Source organism: Anomaloglossus baeobatrachus, chromosome 5, assembly GCF_048569485.1.
Source record: "Anomaloglossus baeobatrachus isolate aAnoBae1 chromosome 5, aAnoBae1.hap1, whole genome shotgun sequence".
NCBI classification, from domain to species: domain Eukaryota; kingdom Metazoa; phylum Chordata; class Amphibia; order Anura; family Aromobatidae; genus Anomaloglossus; species Anomaloglossus baeobatrachus.
Genome location: NC_134357.1, coordinates 201064051 through 201077369, shown reverse-complemented (window position 1 = coordinate 201077369; position 13319 = coordinate 201064051). Strand labels below are relative to the sequence as shown.

The window sequence follows — 13319 nt, the reverse complement described above, 5'->3', positions numbered from 1 at the left end:
GTTAGTGAGGATTGGGCTCATGCCCTCCTGGCCTAGGAGACCTTGGTTTTATTGGCTCAGGAGACTGGCAGTAGCAGACCCCTGCCGGAGAATCCAGATCTTCTCTCCCAGTGCCCTCGTCTTCATCCTCAGGTTTCAGGCCTCCATCAGACAGCCTGAATTTTGAGAGGCGAGTGTTAGTAGATCAGAGTTTTCTCCTAACGTGTTCCACTCTTTTAGTAGGGTGTTATGATCCGGAACCATGGAAGATCACAATAGATCATTGGCAAAAAAGGTGACAAGAGCATTGGCAACTAATCTGGCCGCCATCCCCTTACTATCAACACTAGAAGTAGCTGATGGGTGAACTAACATCCTATGCACCGTGAACCCAGCTGGAGAACTAACTATCCTAAAGGAAAGATGAATAACACTCTGCCTCAGAAATAGACCGCAAAGGTATAGCAAGCCCCCCACATTCAAAGACTACGGTGATATAGGAAAACACAATACACAGATGAATGATAGGATTAGCAAAGGTGAGGCCCATTTGACTAAATAGGAAAGTATAGGAAAGGGGCTGATGGTGGCCAGAGAAAAACCCTACAAAAATCCAAATACCTGATAGTACAAAAAGTCCTCAGATTGCACGATCTGAACTCCGTCCTATATCAGGTGCTTGCTCTTGTCAAACCAATGAACAGAAAACAGGAACAATTACAAATTCAAGAAGCAACAAACACATGGACTTATAGGAGCAATACTCCAAACATAGCTGCAGTGACCTTCCCAGCTAAGCAACAGAGAGGGAAGATTCCTGCATGCAAATGAACTGACAATAACCACAGTAAATGACAAACCCAGATATGAACACAAAGAACAAAACAACATAAAGAACAAAGCGCTTATCTGGGGTAGATGTGGTCTGGAACAAGATGAAAAGGCTGGTAAACTAAAGAACAATTGACAACCGTCTCAGACTGCTAGCAGACCAAGGTTTAAATAGGCAGAGAGTTAGCAATGGAAACACCCATTGCTCCAGCACACCTGGTCTCTGTCCAAACCATTCCTGGCCACAAGAGGGAGCCTCACAGTAGCAAAAGCATAACTGACATTCACAACAGTAGGGGTACCTTTTTACCCCCTGGTTTTATTACAGGGATGGCTGAAGATTCTCAGGTAGTGGCCCCAGGGGGGAGGCCCCTCTTCAGACAATCTTGCAGTTTTATCCGCAATCTGGAAATAGGATGGTCAGTACCTTTTTATGGGGCAGGTGTCAGTCTTGGGGGCACTGTACAGTTGCAACTTGGGAGAAGATAGAGGGGTTTATTAGTTTCATTCTTCCTGTCACAGGCATACCCCTGTTCCTTGTTTACTTTCCCTCGGGGATCTTACTTGGCATTAGACGCTCGTATGGGGCACCCTTTGAGCCCATTGCCCACTCCTCTGTTTGGTTCCTTCCTCTCAAGATGGCTCTCTTCATTGCCTTACCATGTCCGGGAGGGTTGGTGACCTTCAGGCCATCTCAATCGTCCCTCTATATACTCAGATTAGGGATGATAGGGTCATCTGACGTGCAGTTCTCGCCATTCTGCCTCAGGTGACATGGACTTTAAACCGTTCACAGGAGATCATCTTTTCCTCCTTCTGTCTATATCCTCAAAACCGAAGGCAGAGAATTTTCATTCCTAAATGTTGAGGTCACGGCACCCTGAAGGAAAAGTCAGGCACTGTTGTGTGTTTCCACAGTTCAAGGAGGGGCTGTTCAGCATCAAAGGGGTCTATCACTGGATGGGTCAAGGAGGCTATTAGAAGCATCTGTAGCTCAGGGTAGACCAGTTCCACTAGGGGTTACGGCACACTCTACCAGGTTTGTCTCCACCTCCTGGGCTGCAAGTGCGTGCATGACTCTTGATACACTTGGCAGAGCAGCTACTTGGGCTTCTCTGACCTCCTTCTTTAAGCACTACCAGCTAGATCTTTGAGCCATGTATAATATGACTTCGGTAGAAAGGTTCTACAGGCTGTGGTCCCTCCCTAATGGTGTTATCTTTCGAATCTCTTTGGTGGCGCTGTCGTGGCGACGGGAAAAATCAAAATGACTTACCGGTAATGGGTTTTCCAGAGCCACGACAGCGCTTCTGCTTCCCACCTCATTCCTTTTCCCTCACGGTTTTGTCTTCCATGGTTAGTGGGTGTGTTCATTGGTGTTGGATTAACCTTTTTGTTTTTTTCTGGTATTTCTCTCTGTGCTCTGTAACCTAACTGATGCGGTAGAGAGATGCTGCCCTTTTATTTTAGTGGGTTTCCTGTCCAAATGAAGGGGCGGACCTCTCTCTCTGGTGGCTCTGGAAAAACCCATTACCGGTAAGTAATTTTGATTTTCAGACGTCACCGATCACGCTGCGTGGTGTGTGACTCTCGACTTGATGGATGAGAGTGAAAATGGAGAGAGATGAGACACCTAGCACATTACTCACCTGCCGTGTTTCCCCAAAAATAAGAGCTCCCCTGAAAATAAGGCCTAGTCACGATTCAATAATGAAGTGTCCATGCAGTTAAAAAAGTTAAAGAATGCTGCAGGACACTTCATTATAGAAAGCAGACACCTCCCAAAAGAAAAGGGACGACCCACAATTATACTTGCCAGACGCTGATCAGGAGCAGTGTAACGCATCAAGGACCTGCGGCAGAACACTAACACACATGAACACTAACACACATGAACACTAACACACATGAACAGATCGATAGAAAGGGGGGAGGGCACCACCTAACGGATCTTAATGATCCATAAATAGAAACAAACAGGAATCACCTTAACACACCCAAGTTTAACCATGAAGCTAAAGAGAAAAGACGGTGTGCAAGATACTAGGGATACACCTGTATAACAGTGCAAAAGGTCTTTATTTATAAAGCATTATGTGGACACAAACATGTTAAAACCACTTAAAAAGGCATATGAAGCCTATATAAACCATGTTTATCCCCTGTAAAGGATAGAACATCCCCCTGGCACAATAAAGAGGTCACAAGGTTAGCCCAGCAGGGCTGCAGTTAATACAAAGGAGATCCTAGTAGTACAGCATTATAGTTGATATAAATATGTTGGATTAAACAGAAAATGCATTTACACAAGGTAGAACAACCACCAAATAACAGATCATAGTATCAGTACAAGGTCTCAGCATAGGTAGCAGCCAAGATAATACAAAGTTGATGTAAACATGTTAGATTAAACAGTAAATGCATTTAAGCTGGGTTTACACACTGCAACATCGCAAACGACATCGCTGTAACGTCACCGGTTTTGTGACGTTACAGCGACCTCCCCAGCGACATTGCAGTGTGTGAAACCTATCAGCGACCTGGCCCCTGCTGTGAAGTTGTGATCGCTACAAATCGTTCAGGACCATTCCTAGGTCCTTTGTTTCCCGCTGTGCAGCATGCATCGCTAGCAAGTTTCAGTGTGTAAAGGGGACTTTACAGCGACTCCACGGCTCTGTCTGTGTAGCGTCCTGATTAGCGGTCACCGGTGAAGCATTCACCGGTGACCGCTAATCCCCCGAGTGACTGAAGTGTCCCCCCCTCTCTCATACTCGCCAATCACCGGCGCTGCACGGCGTTCACTCTGCTCCAGCAGCTTTTCCTTTTTTGAAAAAGCCGGCCGCTCATTAAACAATCTCTGCTTTTCCCCGCCCACCGGCAAATATGATTGGTTGCAGTGAGACACGCCCACACGCTGAGTGAGAGCTGTGTCACTGCACCCAATCACAGCAGCCGGTGGGCGTGTCTATACTGTGCAGTAAAATAAATAAATAATTTAAAAAATCCGGCGTGAGGTCCCCCCCAATTTTAATACCAGCCAGATAAAGCCATACGGCTAAAGGCTGGTATTCTCAGGATGGGGAGCTCCACATTATGGGGAGCCCCCCAGCCTAACAATATCAGCCAGCAGCCGCCCAGAATTGCCGCATACATTAGATGCGACAGTTCTGGGACTGTACCCGGCTCTTCCCGATTTGCCCTGGTGCGTTGGCAAATCGGGGTAATAAGGAGTTATTGGCAGCCCATAGCTGCCAATAAGTCCTAGATTAATCACACACCCGAAAAATCCTTTATTAGAAATAAAAAACACTAACAAATTCCCTCATTACCAATTTATTACCTACAACAAAGCCCTCCTTGTCCGGCGTAATCCACGGTCCTCCAACGTCGCATCCAGCTCTGCTGCATGCAGGTGACAGGAGCAGCAGAAGACACAGCCGCTCCTGTCACCTGCACGCAGCTAATGAAGAGAGCCGTGTGATCGGCTGAGCTGTCACTGAGGTTACCTGGATCCAGCGGTGGCCGCGGGTAACCTCAGTGACAGCTCAGCTGATCGCGCTACTCACCGCCGCTCCGGTCAGCTCCACGCAGCAAATGAGGTGAGTAGCGCGATCAGCTGAGCTGTCACTGAGGTTACCCGCGGCCACCGCTGGATCCAGTGACAGCGGGTAACCTCAGTGACAGCTCAGCCGATCACACGGCTCTCTTCATTAGCTGCGTGCAGGTGACAGGAGCGGCTGTGTCTTCTGCTGCTCCTGTCACCTGCATGCAGCAGAGCTGGATGCGACGTTGGAGGACCGTGGATTACGCCGGACAAGGAGGGCTTTGTTGTGGGTAATAAATTGGTAATGAGGGAATGTGTTTGTTTTTAATTTCTAATAAAGGATTTTTTCGGGTGTGTGTGTGTTTATTTACTGTCACTTACAGATTAATCATGGAAGGAATCGCGGGGAGACGCCTGACATGATTAATCTAGGACTTATTGGCAGCTATTGGCTGCCAATAACTCCTTATTACCCCGATTTGCCAACGCACCAGGGCAAATCGGGAAGAGCCGGGTACAGTCCCAGAACTGTCGCATCTAATGTATGCGGCAATTCTGGGCGGCTGCTGACTGATATTGTTAGGCTGGGGGGCTCCCCATAACGTGGGGCTCCCCATCCTGAGAATACCAGCCTGCAGCTGTATGGCTTTATCTGGCTGGTATTAAAATAGGGGGAACCGCACGCCGGATTTTTTTAATTTATTTATTTATTTATTTATTTTACTGCACAGTATAGACACGCCCACCGGCTGCTGTGATTGGGTGCAGTGACACAGCTGTCACTCAGCTTGTGGGCGTGTCTCACTGCAACCAATCACATTTGCCGGTGGGCGGGGAAAGCAGGGAATACGAGATTGTTTAATGAGCGGCCGGCTTTTTCAAAAAAGGAAAAGCCGCCGGAGCAGTGTGAACGCCGTGCAGCGCCGGTGATCGGGGATCGGTGAGTATGAGAGAGAGGGGGGAAATCACCAGCAAATGAGGTGAGTAACGCGATCAGCTGAACTGTCACTGAGGTTACCCGCGGCCACCGCTGCATCCACCGCTGGATCCAGGTAACCTCAGTGACAGCTCAGCCGATCACACGGCTCTCTTCATTAGCTGCGTGCAGGTGACAGGAGCGGCTGTGTCTTCTGCTGCTCCTGTCACCTGCATGCAGCAGAGCTGGATGCGACGCTGGAGGACCGTGGATTACGCCGGACAAGGAGGGCTTTGTTGTGGGTAATAAATTGGTAATGAGGGAATTTGTTAGTGTTTTTTATTTCTAATAAAGGATTTTTCGGGTGTGTGTTTTTTAACTGTAATTTACAGATTAATCATGGAAGGTATCTCGGGGTGACGCCTGACATGATTAATCTTGGACTTATTGGCAGCTATGGGCTGCCAATAACTCCTTATTACCCCGATTTGCCAACGCACCAGGGCAAATCGGGAAGAGCCGGGTACAGTCCCAGATCTGTCGCATCTAATGAATGCGGCAATTCTGGGCGTCTGCTGGCTGATATTGTTAGGCTGGGGGGCTCCCCATCCTGAGAAAACCAGCCTGCAGCCGTATGGCTTTATCTGGCTGGTATTAAAATAGGGGGGGACCGCACGCCGGATTTTTTAATTTATTTATTTACACGGCACACAGAGCCGCGCGGCATTAAATGAAGTCGGGTGAAGTTCACCTGCTTTTTTGACACGTCCCCAACGACCAGCTAGTCGCTCTGCAGGTCCGGATCGCTGTTAGGTCGTTGGCCAGGTCTGCCTGTTTGACAGCTCACCAGAGACTTTGTAGCGATCCCGGCTAGGTTGAGATCGCAGGTTGGATCGCTAGAAACTGTGTGTAAACCCAGCTTTACACAGGGTAGAGCAACCACCAGATAACAACATAGATCATAGTATCAATACAAGGTGTCAGCATAGGTAGCAGCCAAGATAAAACAAAAGGACCCTAGGATCACCAATTTACCAGCCCATACCGGAAACACCATGTAACAAGTTCAAGTAATAGCCAGTATGGGGTAGGAGAGTCCCCATGCGTATCGCTGTCACCTAGGACAGCTTCGTCAGGGGTAGGATGTGCCCACATAAAAGGCTGGGGTTTAAATAACCCAACAGATTATCGTAACAGCTGTTTGAAAGCTCACCTGATAGCTGAGAACGCCGCGTTCAGCGTGTGCCCGGCGTCCCGGAAGTCACACGCACACTAGCGTCCATTCAGGGAGAGGAAAGGAGTTACTGAGTGTTTTCGGGCACCGCGCATGCGCGGAACTCCGAAAACATGGCGCCCGCCATGTGTGGAGACAGAAATGCTCAGAAGTGCCGTTTTTTAGAAAAAGGGATATTTTATATCAGAAATACATAATAGGTCCCCCTTCAGAATATCAGATAGGTGAAGAGTAAATCAACCACAAAATACCCAGAGCAAGGAATAGAGATAGTTTTGAATAGTATCTAGATCCTTCCCATTTATAAATCTCTCAAATATGGGCCCATGTAATCCAGAAAAGGAATTAATTATATTATATATATTAGATATTATATGTATATAGTGGGATCACCAGGGAAACGCCCCAATTGATGGAATATGGACCCCCCCAACATATAGTTTATATGCAAAAATACATACTTTTTATTTTTCCTTTTTCTTTTTCTTTTGAAGGCCCAGACCAAAGAAAGTTACAAATGTAAAGTAGAACATTTATGAAGTTTATCAATATTCCCAACACTATCTGGGATCACCCAGAGTCTTAAATAAAGGGAACAGAATCACCTCTGTTTATAGAACCCCGTAAACAGAAGATCGTCATTAATACCATATGGGGCAAGACAATTTAGTTGAAAGATCCAAGCCGATTCACATCTAAGAAGATCCAAGGTGGTATTACCACCTCTAATATTGACTTTGATTTTTTCCAGTCCAAGGATCCTTATATTAGAAGTCCGCCCGCCATGTTACTTCAGAAAGTGCATAGCCACTGATGATATCGTTTTTCCTTTTTCAAGATCCACTTTCGCTGTTCCAATGGAAGATAGATGCTGCTGTGTCCGTTTTCGGAGCTCTTGTCCGGTTTGTCCGACATATATTTTGGGACATCCGCAAATCAGTCCATAGACCAAATTCCTTGTCCTACAGTTGAAAAAACCCCGAGGACTCTGTAGGGATGGAAACATGGTACAAAAAATTAGATCTCTTGCTAGCATGAGGGGGCAAATACTGCAATTACCGCATGGATAGGAACCTTCAACCGAAAAGCCCCCATCCGTTCTTTTTGTAGGTCTGCAGAAATGACTGGCTGTAAGACAGTCCTTAAGATTTCTAGCCCTCCTGGCCACCATACCCGGTACATCAGAGATATGTTTAGTTAGGGCTTGTTCACTTTGCAGGATCCCCCAATTTTTCTGCAATATGCGGCATAGCTCTGACCACTGATTTATTATAGACAGTAATGATACTAGTCTTGTATTCTGCTCTATTTTGATCTTGTTTAACCAGTACATCTCTCCTTTCTCTAGAGGCAGAGTGTTGAAAGGCCTGAGAGATTACCTTTTTAGGATATCCTCTTGCCAGGAATCTTTTAGTCAAATCTTGGGATTGTGTGTAGAAATCTTCCTCCCTGCTACAATTCCTTCGAAGGCGAAGGAATTGGCCCTTCGGGATTCCCCTGCGTTGGTGCGCTGGATGGAAACTTGAGTAGTGCAAAAGACTATTAGTTGAGGTCGGTTTCCGGAAAAGGTCCATTACGATTCTTGAATTCAGCACGGAAATTTTCAAATCCAGAAAATCAACTGTGATAAGTGATAGATGGGATGTGAGAAAAATATTAAGTGAGTTATTATTCAATTCCGTAATAAACTCCTCACAATCCCCCCACGACCCGGTCCACAGCATAAAGACATCATCCAGATATCTGAACCACCTGTAAACGTGTCTTCCATAGTTGGTCATATTCCGGACTCTCGTCTCCTCCCACCATCCAAGAAAAATGCCAGCATAAGAGGGGGCACAGCGCGCCCCCATCGCGGTCCCTGACACCTGCTTATAGAAGACCCTGTCAAACACAAAATAGTTCAAATTAAGGATCATAGATAATATGTTCAACAGGAATTCATCATGTTCTCTAGATCCCGTACCATACTTGGACAGAAAGTATGAAACCGCCCCCACACCTAAATCATGTCTGATATTGGTGTAAAGGGACTCCACGTCCATAGTTACCAAAATAGTACCTTCTGGGATGTCGAGATCTTCTAAGCGTGTGATGAGGTCCGCTGAGTCCCTGATGTAGGAGTCCAACTGAAGGGCAATGGGCTGTAAATAGAAATCCAGGTAAAGACATGACTGCTCAAGAATCCCTCCTATTCCAGCAACAATAGGTCTACCTGGTGGGTTAATCAGTGATTTATGCACCTTCGGGAGCATATAGAAGGTTGGAGTCGTTGGATACTTGATCGTGAGGAATTCAAGTTCCCTTTTAGTAATAATTCCTTGGTGATGTGCATGAGTCAGAAGGCGGTCCATCTTAGATTTAAAAATCAAGGTGGGATCAGAAGGGAGAGGTTGGTAAATATCTCGATTAGATAGTTGGCGTTTAGCCTCATCAATGTACATGTTCACAGGCCATAAGACAATGTTGCCCCCTTTATCTGCCTCTTTTATTACTAGGTCCTTATTCTCTCTAAGGTTCTGTAAAGCTCTTCTTTCTTCAACAGAGATGTTATTCTGTCTGTTGTTATCTATTTTGAGGGCACGTACATCTCTACATACGGAATCAAAAAAGATCTGGACCGCAGGAAAGAGAGAGAGGCGGGGGGTAACTTGCGAGGGCAGTCTGCCCGGGAAGGTTCTCTTACCGGGGGTCATTTTGCTCCTCCATCAGGTCAAGTAATGTCTGAAAAGCCAATTGTTCATCCTGGGGCAGAGAATCCACAAACTGGGGTTTTTGGTAAAGCAGCTTAAAGGTAATCTGTCTGCAAAATAGACGTCTTTAATGAAAACAAATTTGTCTAATCTGTTCATGGGTGAAAATGATAATCCCCTAGAGAGGATATTCTCCTCAATAGCACTAATTTCATACCCAGACAAATTGATAATTTTCAAATTACCTCCATTACTGTTGTTGTCCACTACTTCCTTTTCCGATTCCCCCCCCGTTTGTGGGATGACCAAGCAGTTCTCCTTATTCCACTTCTGAGGTTTATGCCCCCTCCTTCTGCCCCTCCTGTGTCGTTTTCTAGATCGCTTGGATCCGAAGATAAAAAATCTTCACTAGATGAAGCCTGATTGGTGGTATTAGGGATATGGGACTCCTGTCTCCTATTTCTTGATTTGGACCTACTATTGCCCCTATGATTCCACTTATACACCTCCTAGCACGCACGCACACTAGCACGCACGCACACTAGCACGCACGCACACGCGAACGCGCGCGAACACGCACGCACACGCAGTTGGGAGCTGAGTTTTGATGAGGGAGGGAGCGAGATCTGATTCTGCGGACAGATCTCGCCATCCAGTGGATTGTGTGGGATTTCTGGGACTCTGAAGAGGACTATTTCGTCGTGATCTGGCACTTTGGATTATCGGGAGGTGCCCCCGAATCTGTTTTATTTGGACTTGTCGTGTGCTGTTCCTGTATTCATGTTAGTAAACCTGTTGGATCATCCTCGGCCTGTTGTCTCTTTGCTCTGATGTACACCCCGTCACACACGCGCACGCACGAACACACACACACACGCACGAACACACACACGCACGAACACACACACACACGCACGAACACACACACACACGCACGAACACACACACACAAACACACACACACGCACGAACACACACGCACGAACACACACGCACGAACACACACACACACACACACGCACGAACACACACACACACGCACGAACACACACGCACGAACACACACACACACACACGCACGAACACACACACGCACGAACACACACACACACACACACGCACGAACACACACACACGCACGAACACACACACACACACGCACGAACACACACGCACGCACACGAACACACACGAACACCAGATTGCGCGCGCGCGCACACACTTGCCACATCCAGCGATATCGATTGCTTCTGGCCACCATACGGTAAGGACCTTGGAAGCTATGCAGTGCCAGGACCTTTTGGGTGGAACGCATCATAGAGACGCGAGCAGAGAGTCCCTTGCTGGCTGGAAGCTAGTGGCATCACTGTGTGTGTGTGTGTGTGTGTATACACGCGCGCAGCATACCTACTGGGAGCACCCGCCAATGATTGAAGAAGGACTTGGGAACCACGCAGACGCCCATGGTCTGGTAGGTATGACAATCCTGGGAAGGGAGACCTTTTTTTTTTTTTTTTTTTGGGGGGGGGGGGCTAAACTTTCCCCTAACCATGTTAACCCGCGAATAAGCCTTCCCGCAAGAATAAGCATTCAGTTTAGCAGCCCGTCCCTGCTAATAGCTGATTGGTTTGGTTAGTCCATTCAGCTGAGTCCTTCCTCGCAATGTGTGCTGCCCCGGATAGCTGAAGCAGGGGGTGGGTTTGGTAGAGACTGGGCGTGGCTTCAGTTGTAACAATACGACCAGTCTCACACAGACGAGAAAACACTTGTCTGGGTGTGATCAGTGTCTCTAGAATCATGAAAGAGCAGATCACACGACTAAGTGTGGTATCTAGGTAACTGTGCAGAAAGCTGACAAGGAGTAAGTTATAAACTGTCATCATTCGTCAGCCTAGGTACACACACAATTTATAAAAGTCTAGACAACCCTTAACTCTTGAAAAACCCATTAAAACAATTTCTGCTGTTCTGACACCTTTAGGCTATGTGCCCACGGGAGCTTGTTTGTGCGGATTTTGCCGCGGAAACCCTGCGGATTTTTCTGGATTTTCAAGATAAATCCGCAGGTTTTAGCATGTACAGTCACTCCCCATGTTATCCTATGGGACATGGGGAGTGCTGTGTCCACGCTGCGGAAAGTGCGGCTGCCAACCATGCTGTGGATGTAGGCATCCGCATGTATAATTGCATGTCAATTATTCATGCGGAATTACCTGCGGGTGTCCCGACCATCAGCTATGGAGATGAGAGGCCGGGACGTCCGCAGGTAAGCCGCATGAATGTCCGCGCGGCCAGCTGCGGGAAACATGCGCTCGTACCTGCGTTTACATCCGCAGGTACGAGCGCCCGTGGGCACATAGCCTTAGGGGCTCTGCACATTGTGTCCGCATACTACTACAGGAAAACTCTTTTCTCCAAAATCAATTGGTGTTTGATTTTCTAGTATGACCATGTAGAGGGTATGGCCGTAGTTGGGAGAAATACTGTAATAAATTACATGTTTTTTCTTATTAATAGTGAAATATTTGAGATCGTATCATTCATCTCTAATGTGTGGATGTGTGGCTGTAAAAATTATAAAATGGATGGAAAATTGCTGACCTTGAATGGGAATAGCATGGGGAAGATGCCTGGATGCATCTCAGAAACACTGGTCACTTCTCGGAGCAATGTTGTCAGAGTATTACAACACTTTGACGATTTGTGATAACCAGCACAGGTAAAGTAGACACCTGGGGGCTGCAACCCCCAGCTGTCTTATTTTAAGAATTTTGAAGAAAAAAAAAAAAAATTAAACAATGTGGGCTGCAGACCATTTTTGATAACTAGCACAGATAAAACAGACAGCTGGGAACTAGTATTCTCAGGCTGGAAAAGTCCATGGTTATTAAGCCCTCCCCAGCCTAAAAATACCAGCTCGCAGCAGCTCCACAAATTAGGGTGCTTTACCCAGCTCATCCCAATTTTGCCCAGGTGTGGTTGGTGGCAATCTGCGTAATATATGGGGTTGATGTCAACTGTGATTTGTTAGAAATTGCAGCTATCATCAAGCTCTGGGTTGGAAATGGAGAGGTGCCTGTGAACCTCCCACCTCCCCATCATTACCAACCCAGTAAAAAAAACAAAAAAATTTTTTAAATAAGAACACATTTCCCTTCACAAATTTATTAACCCCCAAACCATCCCCTCAGGTCCGACGTAATCCATACGATGTACCACGACGATTCTGGCTCTGCTACATTCGGAGGTCATTGTGAGCGGTGACATTTGAACACGTGACCGTTCACTGCGACCTCCAGGACAGGTAGAGCAGTGTTGAGAGCTGCCAGAAGTGACCTCTGAGGAACACAGTGCTAGACTTTGCTGCTGCCGCCGTGAGATGCAGTCTGGCACAGAGTTCACCTGTGTCACAGCTGGCGACTTGCATAGAGGACACTGAGAAAAATCAGAAGTGACCTCAGGTGAACTTTGTGTCGAACTGTGTGTCACAATGGCATCACAGTCCAGTACCTTTTGAGGCCCATAAACATTAAAGGAGCATTTAAGGTTCCTGGAGTTCCCAGCTGTTACAGTTCACAGCCTACAGATGTCTCACCAACATGGAACTCCAGGAACCTTTTAAAGGCTCCCTTCAAGGTTTCCGGGCCTCACAGCTACCGGACTGTCGGATCGCTGTGCCGCCGTGTCCCGCAATTCGTCAGTCAGGTCACCAGCGTTAGCACTTGGGTGGAGGAGGCTCCCACGCTGCTCTGTGAAGAACTCGGTTTGAACCTGCTGCTGGGCTGTCGGGACACGGCCACACAGCAATCCGGCCACAAGTTCAGCTCCATTTTGAGGGCAGAATTCTGGTGACCTGACCGTTGGATTGCCAGACTGCTATGTCCAGGCAGTATAGCAGCGGGTTCAGCGGTAGTCACTTTTGGTACCGTGATAACCCGGCTGTGAACTAATATCGGCGCTTCTCACAGCTGGGTGCCCTGATGCCCTCAGTGTGTCCCAGGAACTGCAGTGATCGGTCGCGTTTTCCATCACAGCAGCTTCTGGATGTAGCAGAGCCAGGATCGTTGTATACCTGCAGGGGTGTTTTGGGGGTTAATTGTTGAAATGGGGTGTTTCTCTTTT

At 47.2% G+C, this 13319-nt stretch overlaps 1 protein-coding gene across 1 annotated transcript in view; it reads left to right on the top strand.

Annotated features, from left to right (window-relative positions):
• VDAC2 (voltage dependent anion channel 2) overlaps positions 1-13319 on the top strand; it is a 57405-nt gene that overhangs the window by 30442 nt on the left and 13644 nt on the right. The gene's annotated exons all lie outside the window — the stretch shown is intronic.